The sequence below is a fragment of the Euprymna scolopes genome, chromosome 39 (genome assembly GCF_053919585.1).
Source record: "Euprymna scolopes isolate OS-2025 chromosome 39, ASM5391958v1, whole genome shotgun sequence".
Lineage (NCBI taxonomy): Eukaryota > Metazoa > Mollusca > Cephalopoda > Sepiida > Sepiolidae > Euprymna > Euprymna scolopes.
The window spans coordinates 4,118,302-4,133,737 of NC_136520.1; the positions used below are offsets into that span (position 1 = coordinate 4,118,302).

The 15,436-nt window shown below is 33.0% G+C and overlaps 1 protein-coding gene and 1 pseudogene across 3 annotated transcripts in view; both read left to right on the forward strand.

Moving 5' to 3' along the window:
* LOC145263628 (neuroglian-like) overlaps window positions 1-15,436 on the forward strand; it is a 229,944-nt gene that overhangs the window by 151,399 nt on the left and 63,109 nt on the right. The window lies entirely within an intron of this gene.
* Window positions 10,322-10,438, forward strand: LOC145264076 (5S ribosomal RNA; annotated as a pseudogene).

Here is a 15,436-nt window from a genome sequence, read left to right on the forward strand (position 1 = left end):
TTTTTTTAGCTGACATTTTTAATATTCAGCTTTTGTAAAAGAATGAACAATCAATTCTTTTTTACGATATAAACAATATCTAACTATTTATAATAGAATTTACAATAGGTCTTTTTAACTGATGTAATGGAATAACCTAACATCCCTTCATAGATGAAATGAACTATAGATATATTGACCCTCTCACGTGACTGAGTGAGAAGGGAAAAAGACAGGAAGAGAATAAGATAATATGTTGGGTAACTCTCATGTCATATGTATTCCCTTGTAAATAAACCACTTTGTCTTTTACCTATAACCCCGTGTTTCTTGCTGTATTCTTATTTAAAGTAAGGATATAACAAATGGCGATGAGGATGAGATTCGAACTCATGTGGGGAACTTTAAGCCAAAAATATTGGAAAATGAAGAGAAGAAAATACTGCACGAATAAATTCAACTACTGGAAAAAAAAAAGCTAAGACACACAAAAAAAAGTAAGTTATATATTTTTTTTAATTCAGTCTGTTACGGTCCTACTGAAAAAAAAAAAAGAGAAATTGACATTTCACGAAGCATTGAGAGGAACAATTTTTGAAAGTGTCCATTTCAAATTTCTTTTGTTCCATTAGAAGAAAAAAAATAGAAAAAAACACGTGTAGGTTGTGTTTCAGTGTCAATTTCGTGGGTGTTTCAAAAACGTTGTCTATAAAAGAATTTTTTTTTTTTTTGTGGTTTAAAAAAAAATATTCAGTGAATTTATTTAATGCGTTGTGCAGGCACTGTTAACCTTTTGTTTTATTACTGTGTTTAAAAAAAAATTCTTCAACATGGAACAATTAGCCGAATTTACAAAAACGATACAATTAGCACTTGGAGCTCAGCAAAGTCAGATGGAATTTTTACAAAAAGAACAGTTAAAACAAAATGAAGTATTAAAACAATATTAATGAAACAAGAAGAAAAAAAGGATTGTCGGTTCACTCCGGAAGGAATTGCAAATTCGCTGACAGAATTTTTATATGAACCAACTAATGGCTTAACGTTTCCAGCATATTATCGTAGATACAAAAATATTTTTTCCAAACGATGTCAGGCCTGGTCGGATTAAGAAAAAATTATTTTATTTTTGCAAAAACTGGGTTCCCATAAAAATACCAAGTATACCAATTTTATACTCCCAAGGAAACCCGAAGATATTTCTTTTAAAGAGACTATAGAAATTTTATCGAACATTTTCAGGGAATGGGATAGCTTATTTTATACTCGTTATAGGTGTTTAAATATTTTGAAACAAGATGAAGATTTTATCGCCTATACTGGGAGAGTAAATGCCGAATGCGAGTTATTTAAGTTGAAAGAGCTGAAACCAGACATGTTTAAATACTTTATATTTGTGCAAGGGTTAACAATCTTGAAGGATAAAGAGATTCATTTTAGGATATTATCCTTTATGAACCAAGACATAGAAATAACCTTACAGAAAGTTACTGAGGAATGCCAGAAACTGTTAAATTTAAAACAAGATAATACTAGTATCGAAGAGAAAAATGTTGACAAAATACAAAGGGTAAAGCAAGGTGACCATTATGTAAAAAAAATACTGCAAGACGTGTGGAGGAAAGAATCACTTCAAAAAAGGGTGCTACTTCAAAAGCAAAATATGCTATAAATGCGGGCATAAAGGACACAAGGCAACAGTATGCAAAAAGGAGAAATACTGTAAGCCTGAAATAAAGACCATTGATTCTAAAAAAGAGTTCATGTATGGTAAAAAAAGGAAATATATTAAAGTTAAATTGAATGGCCGGAAAGTAAACTGTCTTTTGGATACTGGAAGTGACATATCCTTAATTGATGAAACAACATGGAAGAAAATTGGTTCTCCAAAGCTGAAAAACACAAAGAAAATTGCCAGAGGAATGTCTGGAAATAGATTAAAATTTAAGGGTGAATTTTATACTAATGTGACCCTGAATGAAAAGACGTTAAAAACTAAAATGTGTGTGATACCTGGAAAAAATTCTAATCTATTCAGTATAGATATGATGATACTTTTCAATTTTTCAACTCATTTAGCAAAATAGTAAATTTGACAGGATCTGAAAGTCCCAAACTGCCAGGGAGATTTGTTGGGGATTTGAAGAAGGATTTTAAAAATGTATTTTCTGAAGGTCTGGGTTGCTGCACTAAAATGGAAGTGAAATTTGAACTGAAAGATGAAGCGAAACCGGTGTTTAAACCCAAAAGGAAGGTTCCATATTCGGCATTAGAAATAATCGAGAAAGAATTAAATAGACTCAAAGAAATCGGAGTAATAAAAAAGTGGACTACTCTGAATGGGCATCACTCACAGTTTATGTGAAAAAGAAAAAAATCAGGGTATGTGGAGATTTTTAAAGGATCATAACTATCCACTCCCTGCCCCTGAGGAAATATTTTCTAAGTTAAATGGAGGAAAAATTTTCACAAAAATTGACTTGCCAGAAGCATATTCGCAGGTCAAAGTCCACGAAGATTGTTCTAAATACCTGACAATGAATACTCATAAAGGATTATTCTCCCTAAAACGATTGCCGTTTGGATTGAAATTAGCACCAAATTTATTCCAACAAATTATGGATGCCATGCTAGCAGGCTTGGATTTTGCAATGGCTTATTTAGACGACATTTTGATAAGAAGCAAAAATGTTGAAGAACATAAAAACCATATTCGGAAGGTATTCGAGAAAATAGAAGACTACGGATTTAAAGTGGCCCTCGAAAAATGTAATTTTGGTATGGACAAGATTGAATATTTGGGACAAATAATTGATTGGAAAGGTAGAAGACCTAACCCAAATAGGACAGAAGCAATTAGAGAATGCCTAGATCAGACAATGTAGTGAAGTTACAGTCATTCTTGGGTCTAGCAAACTACTATAATTCTTATATCCCAAATATGCACGAACTAAGAGCACCATTAAATGAATTATTGAAGAAGAATAAAAATTGGCTCTGGACAAAAGAATGTGAGGAAGCATTCCAAAAAATTAAAAGATGTTTGTCATCGGATCTAGCGTTAGCACATTACGATCCAAAAAAGGATCCAATTGTAGCAGCAGATGCGAGCGAATACGGTTTAGGAGCGGTGCTTCTACACAGAATGGAAGATGGATCTACTAAACCAATTTCTCACGCCTTGAGGGTTTTATTACCCGCTGAAAGAAAGTACAGTCAGATCGAAAAAGAGGGTTTGGCGATTGTGTACGCCGTGAGAAAGTTTCATAGATTCATTCATGGAAGATCTTTCGTCTTGGAAACGGACCATAAACTATTACTATCGATTTTTGGTTCTCAATTATTAAATCATTTCTTTCTGACAGGTTCATAAGAGTAGTAGTTGATGGGAAAACATCAGAAGTTCACAGTATTAATGCTGGAGTCCCTCAGGGGTCCATCCTGGGCCCAACTCTTTTTCTGATATACATTAATGATCTTCCAAATAACATCCTTACATCATTTATAGACATTTATGCTGATGACACTACCATCTATGGTAGCACATCTAAGACAGTAAACGATCAAGTTCTCTCTGATTCTCTCTCCTCTGATCTTGAGCATGTAGTATAGTGGGGAAAGGAGTGGCTGGTTACTTTTAATGCATCTAAAACCAAGCTTCTCTTTTTACATCATCAACATTCTGATCCACATCTGGCATCAGTTAAAATAAATGGCTCTTGTCTTGAGAAGGCCTCAAGTTTTAACAAGCTTCTGGGCTTGACTTTTACTCCTGATCTTAAATGAAACATGTACATCAAATCTGTTGCCAAGGCTGCTGGAAAAATGGTGGGATCCTTCTATCGATCCAGTAGATATCTCACTGCTGATGCAATTCTCTATCTATATAAGAGCCAGGTATGTCCAAGGATGGAATACTGTTGCCACATCTGGGCAGGAGCTGCTAGAAAGAACTTGTCCTGCCTTGATAGAGTTCAAAATAGATTTCGTAGTCTCGTAGGAGATGTCCTTTTCTCTTCCCTGCAACCTCTATCTCACAGAAGAGATGTTGCAAGTTTGTCTCTCATGTATCGTTATTTTCATGGAAAGTGTTCAACTGAGCTTCAATCTATGGTCCCCCCCCCCTCGCCAAACTTTCACAAGAAACACTCGTCTAGCTGAAAACACTATCAATAATTACCCCCACTCTTTATCTGTGCCTAAACCTAAACGTAGATTCCATGAACAAAGCTTCTTTCTTAGAACTGCACGCCTGTGGAATTGTCTTCTGTTTTCCTGCTTTCCGGCTGACTACAACATGGTTGTCTTCAAGTCTAACGTAAACAAGTTTTTGATGAGCCGTTCCATATAAGTTAACAAATTTACCGAATTTCCATTACTAACGATTACTATATTATCCAATTGACTACTGTACACTCTTTAACCCTTATCCTTAAGTGACCTCTTGGCCTTGATAATGTGGTGATGCCTATGTAAAAAAAAAAGAAGAAAAAAAAAAAGGGATTCCTACTCATACGGCAAATAGATTACAGAGATGGAGTATTATTTTGCTCAATTATGATTTCAAAATGAAACAGCTAGCATCTAGTAAAATTGCACATGCAGATGGTTTGTCGAGATTGATACCCAGTAAACCTGAATTTGAAGAAACTGCTATAGCAGCACTAAAAAAAGAAACTGAACTAACATATATATAAATAAATACTGTTAGGGAACTTCCTGTTACACTTGAGGAAATAAAGAAAGCAGTGAAAACAGATAAATATATTCATAAGATAAAAAAATAAGTGGAACAAGACGAAAAGAATAGAAAAGGATTAAAAGTGTTTCCATTTTCTATGTGTGATGAAACTCTGTTGTATGCAGAGAGTAATAATACCGCAAGTATTACAAAAGAAAATCCTAACATAATTCCACATGGGACATCCTGGAATCTCCAGAATGAAGGCCCTAATGAGAGGATTCACATACTGGCCTGGAATGGATCAGGACATTGAGGAAATGGTGAAATTATGTAAAGGTTGCCAACTAGCCGCAAGATCTCCCCCCATACGGACGCAACCTTGGCCTAAAACAGATGTACCCTGGACACGCATCCATATCGATTACACAAGACCTCTGAAGGGATATTATTACCAAGTCATCGTAGATAGTATGTCAAAATGGCCAGAAATTTTTAAATACAAACACCCTACAGCGGCAAACACAATAAAAGCGCTGGATGAGGTATTTAGTCAGTTTTGAGTTCCGAAAACAGTTGTTAGTGATAATGGCACTATGTTCACAGGTCAAGAATTCAAACATTACTGTGAGGCACTGGCCATTGAACACATTACAACACCAACTTTTAACCCTCGATCAAACGGACAAGCGGAAAGATTTGTCGATACTTTTAAACTAGCTTTAAAAAAGAATAATAACATCGACACAGAAGAAAAAAACATTAAAAAATTCTTAGCAATATATAGGATAAATCCAAATCCAAATGCTAAATTATCCCCAGCTGAAATTATGTTTGTCAGGAAGGTACTTCAGTGTTCGACCGGTTAATCCCAAGAGAAAAAGTAAAGTATCAAGGATAATGTAAAAAAACCCTTACTTCGAGAAAGAATGTTTTGTTCCTTTTTCTTTGATTTGCTCAGTTTTATGCTCCATTTACTAAATAAAAATACAATTTTAAAACGTACAAAAAATATGAAATATATTAATTTACCAAAGAAAAAAATGTTTTTGATAAATTAAAATACACTGTTTAAAAGTACAAAAATATTCAAAATAATACCTTAACAATGAAAAAAGCAACAAAAAAGAAATTATTTCATAAATTTAAATACTTTTAAAAGTACAAAATATGCAAAATCTTAATTTAGCAAAGAAAATAAGCAAAAAACAATTTCTGAGATAAATAAAAAATATGCATTCAGAATATTAATTTAGCAAAGAAACAAGAAACAAATTATTTGATACATTGAAATACATTTTTAAGAAAAGAAAAAAAAACAAGCATTTGATTATTTGATAAAATAAAATACACTTCTAAAAAATACCAAATATGTAAAATATTAATTTAGCAAAGAAAAAGAAACAAACTTACAATGACGGGGATAAATTATCGGGCAGGAAAGAGTTTTTGGGAAGAAGGCATAATCTCAAGAAGAATTGGGAGAATGGTTTACATTATAAAAGGACGGACTTTTTTCCACAAAAAACATATTAACCAACTGAGACCCGATACATAGAAACAGTCAGAAACCAAGAGTTACCAATGGAAGTGCTATATGACACTTTCCGTGTACAAACAAGGAAGTACCAGTAACTCAGAAATCCAGTCACTCTCCAAAAGTAAAAAATCGGCAAACACAAATGGTGAGGAGAAGTGAAAGGAAAAGGACCGAATTTTTTGGACAAAGTTTAAAAAGGAAAAAATGGTAGAAGCAAAATTCTTGGGAGGAAGCTAATGATGAAATGAACTATAGATATAATTACCCTCTCACGTGACTGAGTGAGAAGGAAAAAAGACAGGAAGAGAATAAGACAAGATGTCGAGTAACTCTTATGTCACCTGTATCCCCTTGTAAATAAAACACTTTGTCTTTCACCCATAACCCTGTGTTTCTTGCTGTATTATTATTTAAAATAAGGATATGACATTAACATTCTGATTTCTAACATCCTATTTCTTAATCTTGCTTACAAGGTTCGAGTTTCGCTTTATAAAGGTTAAATTAAGACGTTGATCACTTCCTCTCCCCTCGTGGCTGAGATGATTAGCTCCCAGGGTTTTTTTTTTCATTTTGTTTCCACCTTCGTGTCAAGGCTTCGGGGTTCAATCCTACCTTCCTACTAAAACATTTTTTTTTTTAAACAGGGTTGTTTTGATCTACCCCCTCTCCCCAACACACACACACCTCCAAAGACCCCGGGAAACGCCAGGTACCCCCTGCTAGTTTATTATATAAAGGGCAGTTGTGTGTGTATGTAGAGTTAAAAGTTAAAATATCAATAATTTCCCCCCCCTCTTTTCTGTGCCTAAACCGAAATGTACACTTCATGAACCAAGTTGTTCATTCTCTTACTGACATATTTAATATTCAGATTTCTAATAGAATTTAACAATAGGCTTACTTTCTAACATTCCATTTCTTAATCTTGCTTACAAGGTTCGAGTCTCGGCTTATCCTAATCTCATTTTCACTTATCTAATGCTATTCTTATTTACATGGAAAGGGACAGCCCTTTTTCCTGTAACAAAGATATATGTCAAAGTTCAACCTGGTATTTTCTTTGTTTCATCAGAGGTCAATATGTGTGACAACATTCGACATAGTATTTTCTTTGTTCTTTGGTAATCTGGAGTTTATGTCTGCGCACAAGTTCCTTTATCCAACAATTGTAATTATTTTTTATTTTTATTTATTGTTTTAGAAGAATGTTTTATAGAACCACAGAAGGTGAATGCCTGATCTGGGAGGGTGGGATGCTGGAAACAATGCCAAGATAAACAAAGAACACATACATCCTAAATTCTCAAATGGTCACCCATTTTAGTACTGGCCAGACTCAATTTTGCTTGACTTTGGTGATCTAAGAGGAACTGCATGGACCCATGGCACGGTGAATAGAGTATTTTGTGAAATTCAGTCATAGAAGTTACATTTTTGGAGGTTGAAAGTTTAATCCTCAGTACTGGCGACCCAAAAATACAATTGCAAAACTCTTAATAGAACCCAATATGAATTCACATGGTTCAGAGAGAGAGTGTGTGCAAAATAAAAGAGAACACACAGCGCAAAGATCAGTAAAATGATATGGGCTGACAAAATATGATTAATTAGTTTATTTTTTTGACAAAAATTTCTTTGTACCAGTAAATCTCTCCGGTGCATATAGAATAAACGTCGATATTCATCCATCCAAACTTTAGTCAGTCGCATAAAGTTGATTCCATGATAATCTTTTTTACCTGAAAAAAAAAAAAAGATAATAATTTCCTTAAAGTGTTTTGTTTTATTTTGCTAAAATTTTTAATGTGTGAGTTGGGTTAGAGTTAGTTGTCAATAAAATTGCAAATTACTTAGGACTGCTACCCAGGAATGGCTGACAGAATGAGAGCATGCTACTCCTGTGGTGTGTAATCTATGATATAAATCTCACCTGTTTGTTTAAATGTATGTATGTATGTATGTATGTATGTATGTAGGTATGTTTGCCTAAAACTTTCAACAGAGGCGACGGATTTTCATTAGATCGGTAGCGTTTTGAAGGACGACTCTTCGGACGACAAATATCGAAAAATTGGCTAAAAACATCAATTCCTTCATCCTCGACTGGGCACTTTTCTACAGGGAGGGGGTCACTCTTTTCGCCGAAATTTTACAAAGTCATCCCCTCTTTTCGATTGACTAGCCTTAATTTAAACATTCGTCACTTTCAGTTTGGCGATGGATGCAACAGCAAAGACCCGTTTTTTATTTATTTTTTTCACATTCTTTTCCTCCTTCGCGGTACGGGTTCGAGACTGCTTGCCCACAACCACTTTTTTTTTTTTTTTTTGCTCAACGCACACCTCCAAACACCCAGGCTAGTCTATGATAAGCGCCATAGAAATTTACGAAAAATTGAAAAGGGAAACTCTAGATGCTAGTGGCAACAAAAAGTGGGTGTCCAATGTAACAGAACCTTATAATTCTAAATTTAAGCCTGTAAGCGTTGATAATCACCTGAAAAATTTACGAATAAGTGAAAAATAAAAAAAGTAAGGTATTGGTAGCATTGTTCAAGTTCGCCAATTTTCTTCTTTTTTTTTTCAATTTTTTTTTTCAATTTTTTTTTCAATTTTTTCTTCAATTTTTTTTTTTGGAATTTTTTTTTTTTCAATTTTTTTTTTTTTCAATTTTCTTTTTTTTGAACTTTCTTTTTTTTTTTTTCAATTTTCTTTTTTTTTTAATTTTCTTTATTTTTCAATTTTCTTTTTCAATTTTCTTAATTTTTCAATTTTCTTAATTTTTCAATTTTCTTTATTTTTCAATTTTCTTTATTTTTCAATTTTCTTTATTTTTCAATTTTCTTTATTTTTCAATTTTCTTTATTTTTCAATTTTCTTTATTTTTCAATTTTCTTTATTATTCAATTTTCTTTATTATTCAATTTTCTTTATTATTCAATTTTCTTTATTATTCAATTTTATTTATTATTCAATTTTATTTATTTTTCAATTTTCTCTATTTTTTCAATTTTTTTTTCAATTTTTTTTTTTTTCAAAATTTACGAATAAGTGAAAAATGAAAAAAGTAAGGTATTCGTAGCATTGTTCAAGTTTGCCAATTTTTTTTTTCAATTTTTTTTTTTCAATTTTTTTTTTTTCAATTTTTTTTTTTTTTCAATTTTTTTTTTTTTTCAATTTTATTTTTTTTCAATTTTATTTTTTTTCAATTTTATTTTTTTTCAATTTTATTTTTTTCAATTTTATTTTTTTTCAATTTTATTTTTTTTCAATTTTATTTTTTTTCAATTTTATTTTTTTTCAATTTTATTTTTTTCAATTTTATTTTTTTCAATTTTATTTTTTTCAATTTTATTTTTTTTCAATTTTATTTTTTTTCAATTTTATTTTTTTTTCAATTTTATTTTTTTTTCAATTTTATTTTTTTTCAATTTTATTTTTTTTTCAATTTTATTTTTTTTCAATTTTATTTATTTTTCAATTTTATTTATTTTTCAATTTTATTTATTTTTCAATTTTATTTATTTTTCAATTTTATTTATTTTTCAATTTTATTTATTTTTCAATTTTATTTATTTTTCAATTTTATTTATTTTTCAATTTTATTTATTTTTCAATTTTATTTATTTTTCAATTTTATTTATTTTTCAATTTTATTTATTTTTCAATTTTATTTATTTTTCAATTTTATTTTTTTTCAATTTTATTTTTTTTCAATTTTATTTTTTTTCAATTTTATTTTTTTTCAATTTTATTTTTTTTCAATTTTATTTTTTTTCAATTTTATTTTTTTTCAATTTGTTTTTTTTCAATTTGTTTTTTTTTTTCAATTTGTTTTTTTTTTCAATTTGTTTTTTTTTTTCAATTTGTTTTTTTTTTTCAATTTGTTTTTTTTTTTCAATTTGTTTTTTTTTTTCAATTTGTTTTTTTTTTTCAATTTGTTTTTTTTTTTTCAATTTGTTTTTTTTTTTTTCAATTTTTTTTTTTTTTTCAATTTTTTTATAATCTAAAAGTTATGCCTATAATTGCTGATAATCACCGGAAAATAAAGTATGCAAAACTGAAAAGGTGAAATCTAAAGGCCAGGGTCAGCATTGTTTATGTCCGCCAAACAATGCTAGGTACAGAACAATCACGTTGACACACCGGTTCTCGTCAGATCACTGAAGTTAAGCAACGTTGAGCCTGGCTAGTACCAGATGGGTGACCATTTGGGAAGGCTAGGCTCTGTATGTACCTTCTGGGAAGATTGAGCATGGGGCCAGTACCCTCACCCTGTAAAAAGAACTCCTCGTTACAAAATGGCACCCTCGGGGGTTTCCGTTTCACCTGCAACTTTACAGTAAATATACATAAAGCTATGCATTTAAAGATTTGGAAGGGGAATCCTTTTGTGTCAGTGTTCTTTTATTACATGTTAGCTTAGTGTTCAAGCGATGAAAATCTGCAGAAATAGTTGAAATGAACCAAAAAGGTAGAAATATGTAAGGGGAGGGGGTGCCAATTGTTAGGGTGAACCCATGTTTGTATTATGAAAAGAAAACATACGGATGGGGTGTCTAGTACGAAGTGTATTCAAAAACACGAGCGAAAGGTTTAAATCGAGGGAAGCTGTTCTGTTGTGGTTTTCTTAGAGATAACAAAGAAGAATTTTTATAGGGGGAATATTTTGCGTTACACTGGTCAAGGGAGATAATAAAATCTCAGCAAATCATTTCTTCTTTAAAAAACAGATTTATTATAATCTGGAAATATAGCTTAATGTTAGAGCGTTCGACTACAGATCGAATGATCCCATGTTCCAGCCTGAGTGTACCTCACCATTTTATTTTAATTTTTTCTTATCAATGAGTTCAGTTTACGATAAAAGAAAAGCTACCATTTAAAATCCCTGCAAATCATTTCTTCTTTTGCATATTTTAAAACTAAACATTAATCAGAAGTGACTTTTCCAGGGCATTCATCGTCAAGCCCAAATATCAGCTGACATGATATTAGAAACAAAGACAGAATTTGATGAACGACATTATCATTATTATTTATTTAATTTTTTTTTTTACGAATTAGTCTTTTCTTTATTTTTTTTTATTCAATTTTCACCCCAAACAAGGCACAGTGCCACTTTGAAACAGAGGGCTACTATCAGGGACTTAATTAGCGGGGTCATTATGAAGGGAGATGAGTAGAAAGATGTTTGTTAACATTACACTTGAACTTCTGCATATCATTGCAGTTGGGAAAGCAGAATCCCGGAAGGGAGTTCCAAAGACCCGCAGTTCTGGGGAAGAAACTATTGGAGTAAAAGGCTTTCTTGCATCTAGGAATCTCTACTGTAAAGGGATGAGACTTAGTAGCTTGTCGGGTTTGTCGGTGGTAGTTACGTCGGGGAGGTACAAGTGTTTGCAGTTCGTCAGAGCATTCACCATTGAAGTATTTGTAGAATAATTGTTAATTGTTAATTGAAAAAAAAAAAAAAAAAATTAGTCCACTGGGCAAATTATTCCTTGTAATCTATAATATAAATCTCACCTGTGTGTTTAAATGTATGTATGTTTGTTTAAATGTATGTATGTATGTATGTCTGTCTAAAAATTATGACAGAGGCGATGGATTTTTGCGAGATTAGTATCGCTTTATCGAAAAATTGGCTAAAAACATTCTTCACCTTCAGCTGGGCACTTTTTTGCCGATATTGAATGACTAGCCTTAATTTAAACCTTCACCACTTTTTTTTTTTGCTTAACACACACCTCCAAACACCCGGGCAGCGCCGGGTACCAAGACAATAGAGGATTTATCGTCAAGCCCAAATATCAGCTGACATGATATTGTAAACAAACACAACATTATCATTATTATATTTTTTTTTTTTTTAGGCCAATTAGTCCACCAGGCAAATTATTCCTGATGATAATCAATACAGGATTGATTCTATAATAATACATATGCAATCTGCATAAATTAAAGTATCAGGGGTAAGCGTATTGTATGACCGGGCAACAGCAGGTGACCAGCTAGTAAAGGAGGTAGGAGAAAACAAAACAAGAAGTACAGAGATGTTATAGCAGTTATATAACTGGAGGGGTTGTTGAGGCTAGAAAGGGGGGGAGGGGATAAATATATAAATATATATATAGGATTGATATGTAGTTTGCTTGAAGCATTGTGGGATAGGTATGTAAAAGAGATTTAGAAGGCTGTCACTGCGAGGAAAAACACTTGACGTATTCCATTATTAATTTCGGAAAAATTTTCCCTTTTCAAATGGTGTGCGTAACAGGTCGATTCAAAGCATGCTGGATGAAGGGCCGGAAGTTGTGTAGCTATGTGAGGTCTCTGGGCAAATGTGAGTAGGGGAATATGTCGCATGAATACAAGTAAGACATTTTACCATACAACTGAATAAATATATATATATATAAAAAAATAAAAATAATAAATATATATATATATATATATATGTACTTATCGATTTGTAAATCGCCACTTGTTCTCGTCTCCTCTTACCAACAGCGACTATAATTCATTCCTCGCATTGTGACAGCCTTCTAAATCTCTTTTACATATATATATATATATATATATATATATATATATATAATTAATTCTTATATATCTACAGACATTAGTGTTTAATGCTTACACAATCATCAGAGTAAGAGATAATAATTCCTGCCAGTTGGGAGATTTGAACCCAACCATGAAGCCACCTTTTTCTCCATTTGCCAAGTGTTTTACCTCAGGGTCGCCGAACCATTGCAAAGAAGAATGAAGAGAATTAATAACTATGTATGTATGTATGTTTGTATGTCTGCCTAAAACTTTCAAGAGAGGCAACGGATATTCACGAGATCCATATCGTTTTGATGCTCAACCCTTTGGGCGACAAATATCGAAAAATTGGCCAAAAACATTAATTCCTTCACCCTCAACTGGACACTTTTCTACAGGGAGAGGTCGCTTTTTTCGCCGATATCTCAAACCCGCCTGCCTTCTACCACTGTTCTTGCTCAACACACATACCTTCAAATACCCAAGCAACGTTGGACACCCAAGCTAGTATAATTCATTGAGGAGTGAATTCTGTGTATAAAGTTAAATATCTAAACATATACGCATACTTAACTTTATATATATCGACTAGCAGGGATACCCGGTGTTACCCGGGCAGAGAGAGGTGTTATACTAAGGATTAAAAATTCGTTGAGTATATAGGTAGAGAAGTGTCCCTACACACACGTGCACACACACACACACACACACACACACACATTCTTACTTTTATAGAATACTAGCATGGATACCCGGCGTTGCCCGGGTGGAGAGAGGTGCTATACTAAGAATATTGAGCAACCCCCAGCCCTAAAAAAAAATGAACTTTTGTTTCAATCAAAATCGCAGTGAGAGCCTGTGTGACCACGAAAAAAAAAAAATTAGCCACAATAGGCAGACTCGAACCTGTAACGCAAAAGCGGAAAAGGAGGTGACAAAAGGTAACACGCTAGCTGTCACGGCCACAATGACTTATGACGTCACGGTCGAAATAACGTTGAGATTGCTAGGCGTATGACTTGCAAAAATCTTGATGCAAAAAGTGACCTCTCCTTGCAAGAAACGGCCCAGTCCACCTAGATGGAATTGATCTTTCGGCCAATTTTTACATATTTTTTGTCCGAGAGATTGACCTTTTATTTAATTGGAATTCATTGAGATGAGTATTATTGAGTTTCACCAACTAATAACTAATAAACAACTAATAAAAAAGATGAGGATAATTTTCTGCAATAAATAAAAATTAATAGATTGACCTTTGTAATGATAGTTTTGTCACGGTCTAATGTGTCTGTCAAAAGTATTTGCCGATATACAAACACACACACGCACATATATATACGAACAGGACTTATGAAGAAGAACCTGAAGTCCTACCTAACTAATATTCCTGGTGAACCAAGTGCAAAAGAGATTCAGACAATTGCACTTAAGGGAACAGCGAGGATACTAAAAAGAGCTCTCGGTTGGTTTCAATAAAAAAGCGGGGCAATGTTGGCAGCTGGTTTGGCTACCCCATACCCAGCATTACAATCTTCAAAGGAAGAAAAATTAAAAAAAAACAAAAAAAAAACAAACGAACACACACATACAAACACACACACGCACATACAAACTTTTTCCTTTTTATATATAGATAAAGATTAGCATATACTTATTGTGTTGTATTTTGTATGGAAGCAGCTTTGTGCAATAAAATGCTTTGTTTGTTTTATTGCTAGAACAGTCACTTGAAGAAATACTCCCCCCCCCGTCTTTGTTTTATTTAATGAAGTCAATTATTCTTCTTTTTCTTCTCATCCTTGCCCCTTCCCTCGACCCTGAGTCATCTCGAATTAATGCTTTTGGGGGTTTTTTTTAGGAGGGGGGGGGTGCTACCAACTTCCACAATTCCGTCTGCAGACATTTCTGTTTTTGTAATCAGGATAAGATTGCGCTGTTATTTCTGACGTTGCTTTGCGTTGGCACCGAGTGCGGATACGATTAACACGCGCAGTCGTAAATCGAGAGGGAGCGGCCATGCAAACGGGGATGCATCACTCACACAAGAAGGATCCCATATTTTTAATGCTACTTTATCTGTGCCGAAACCTAAACGTCGATTCCATGAACAAAGCTACTTTCTTAGAACTGCACTCCTGTGGAACTCTGTTCCATTTTCCTGCTTTCCAACTGACTACAATATGGTTGTCTTCAAGTTCAACATGAACAAATTCTTCATGAACCGTTCCCCTTAAGTAATCCAATTTACAAAATTTCCACTGCTAACGATTACGACATTTTCCCATTGATTACCGTACACTCACTAACCCTTATCCTCGAGTGGCCTCCGCGCCTTGATAAGTGGTGATTCTTTTATATATCAGTTGCAATATTAACAAAGAATAGTATAGAACTTTAACTTGCTTGTTCCTCGGTGTAACAACGACATTTTTTTCCTCATTCTCACGCCATGCGTGACTTCTCGTTACGGCAGTGACGTCACCTCCTTCTATAATGTGCTTTCGAATGCCATCCACGTCTCTAACGCTATTATTCAATGTAAAATTCCAAGTGAGGTAGTCAAATACAAATCCATCGACACTGTTGCGAAAGCAGATAAAGTGGTTAATTATCCAACAGCTATATTTGCCAGGGATGCCACCACATGTATTGCAACTGAAATTTGGTGTACTAATTATC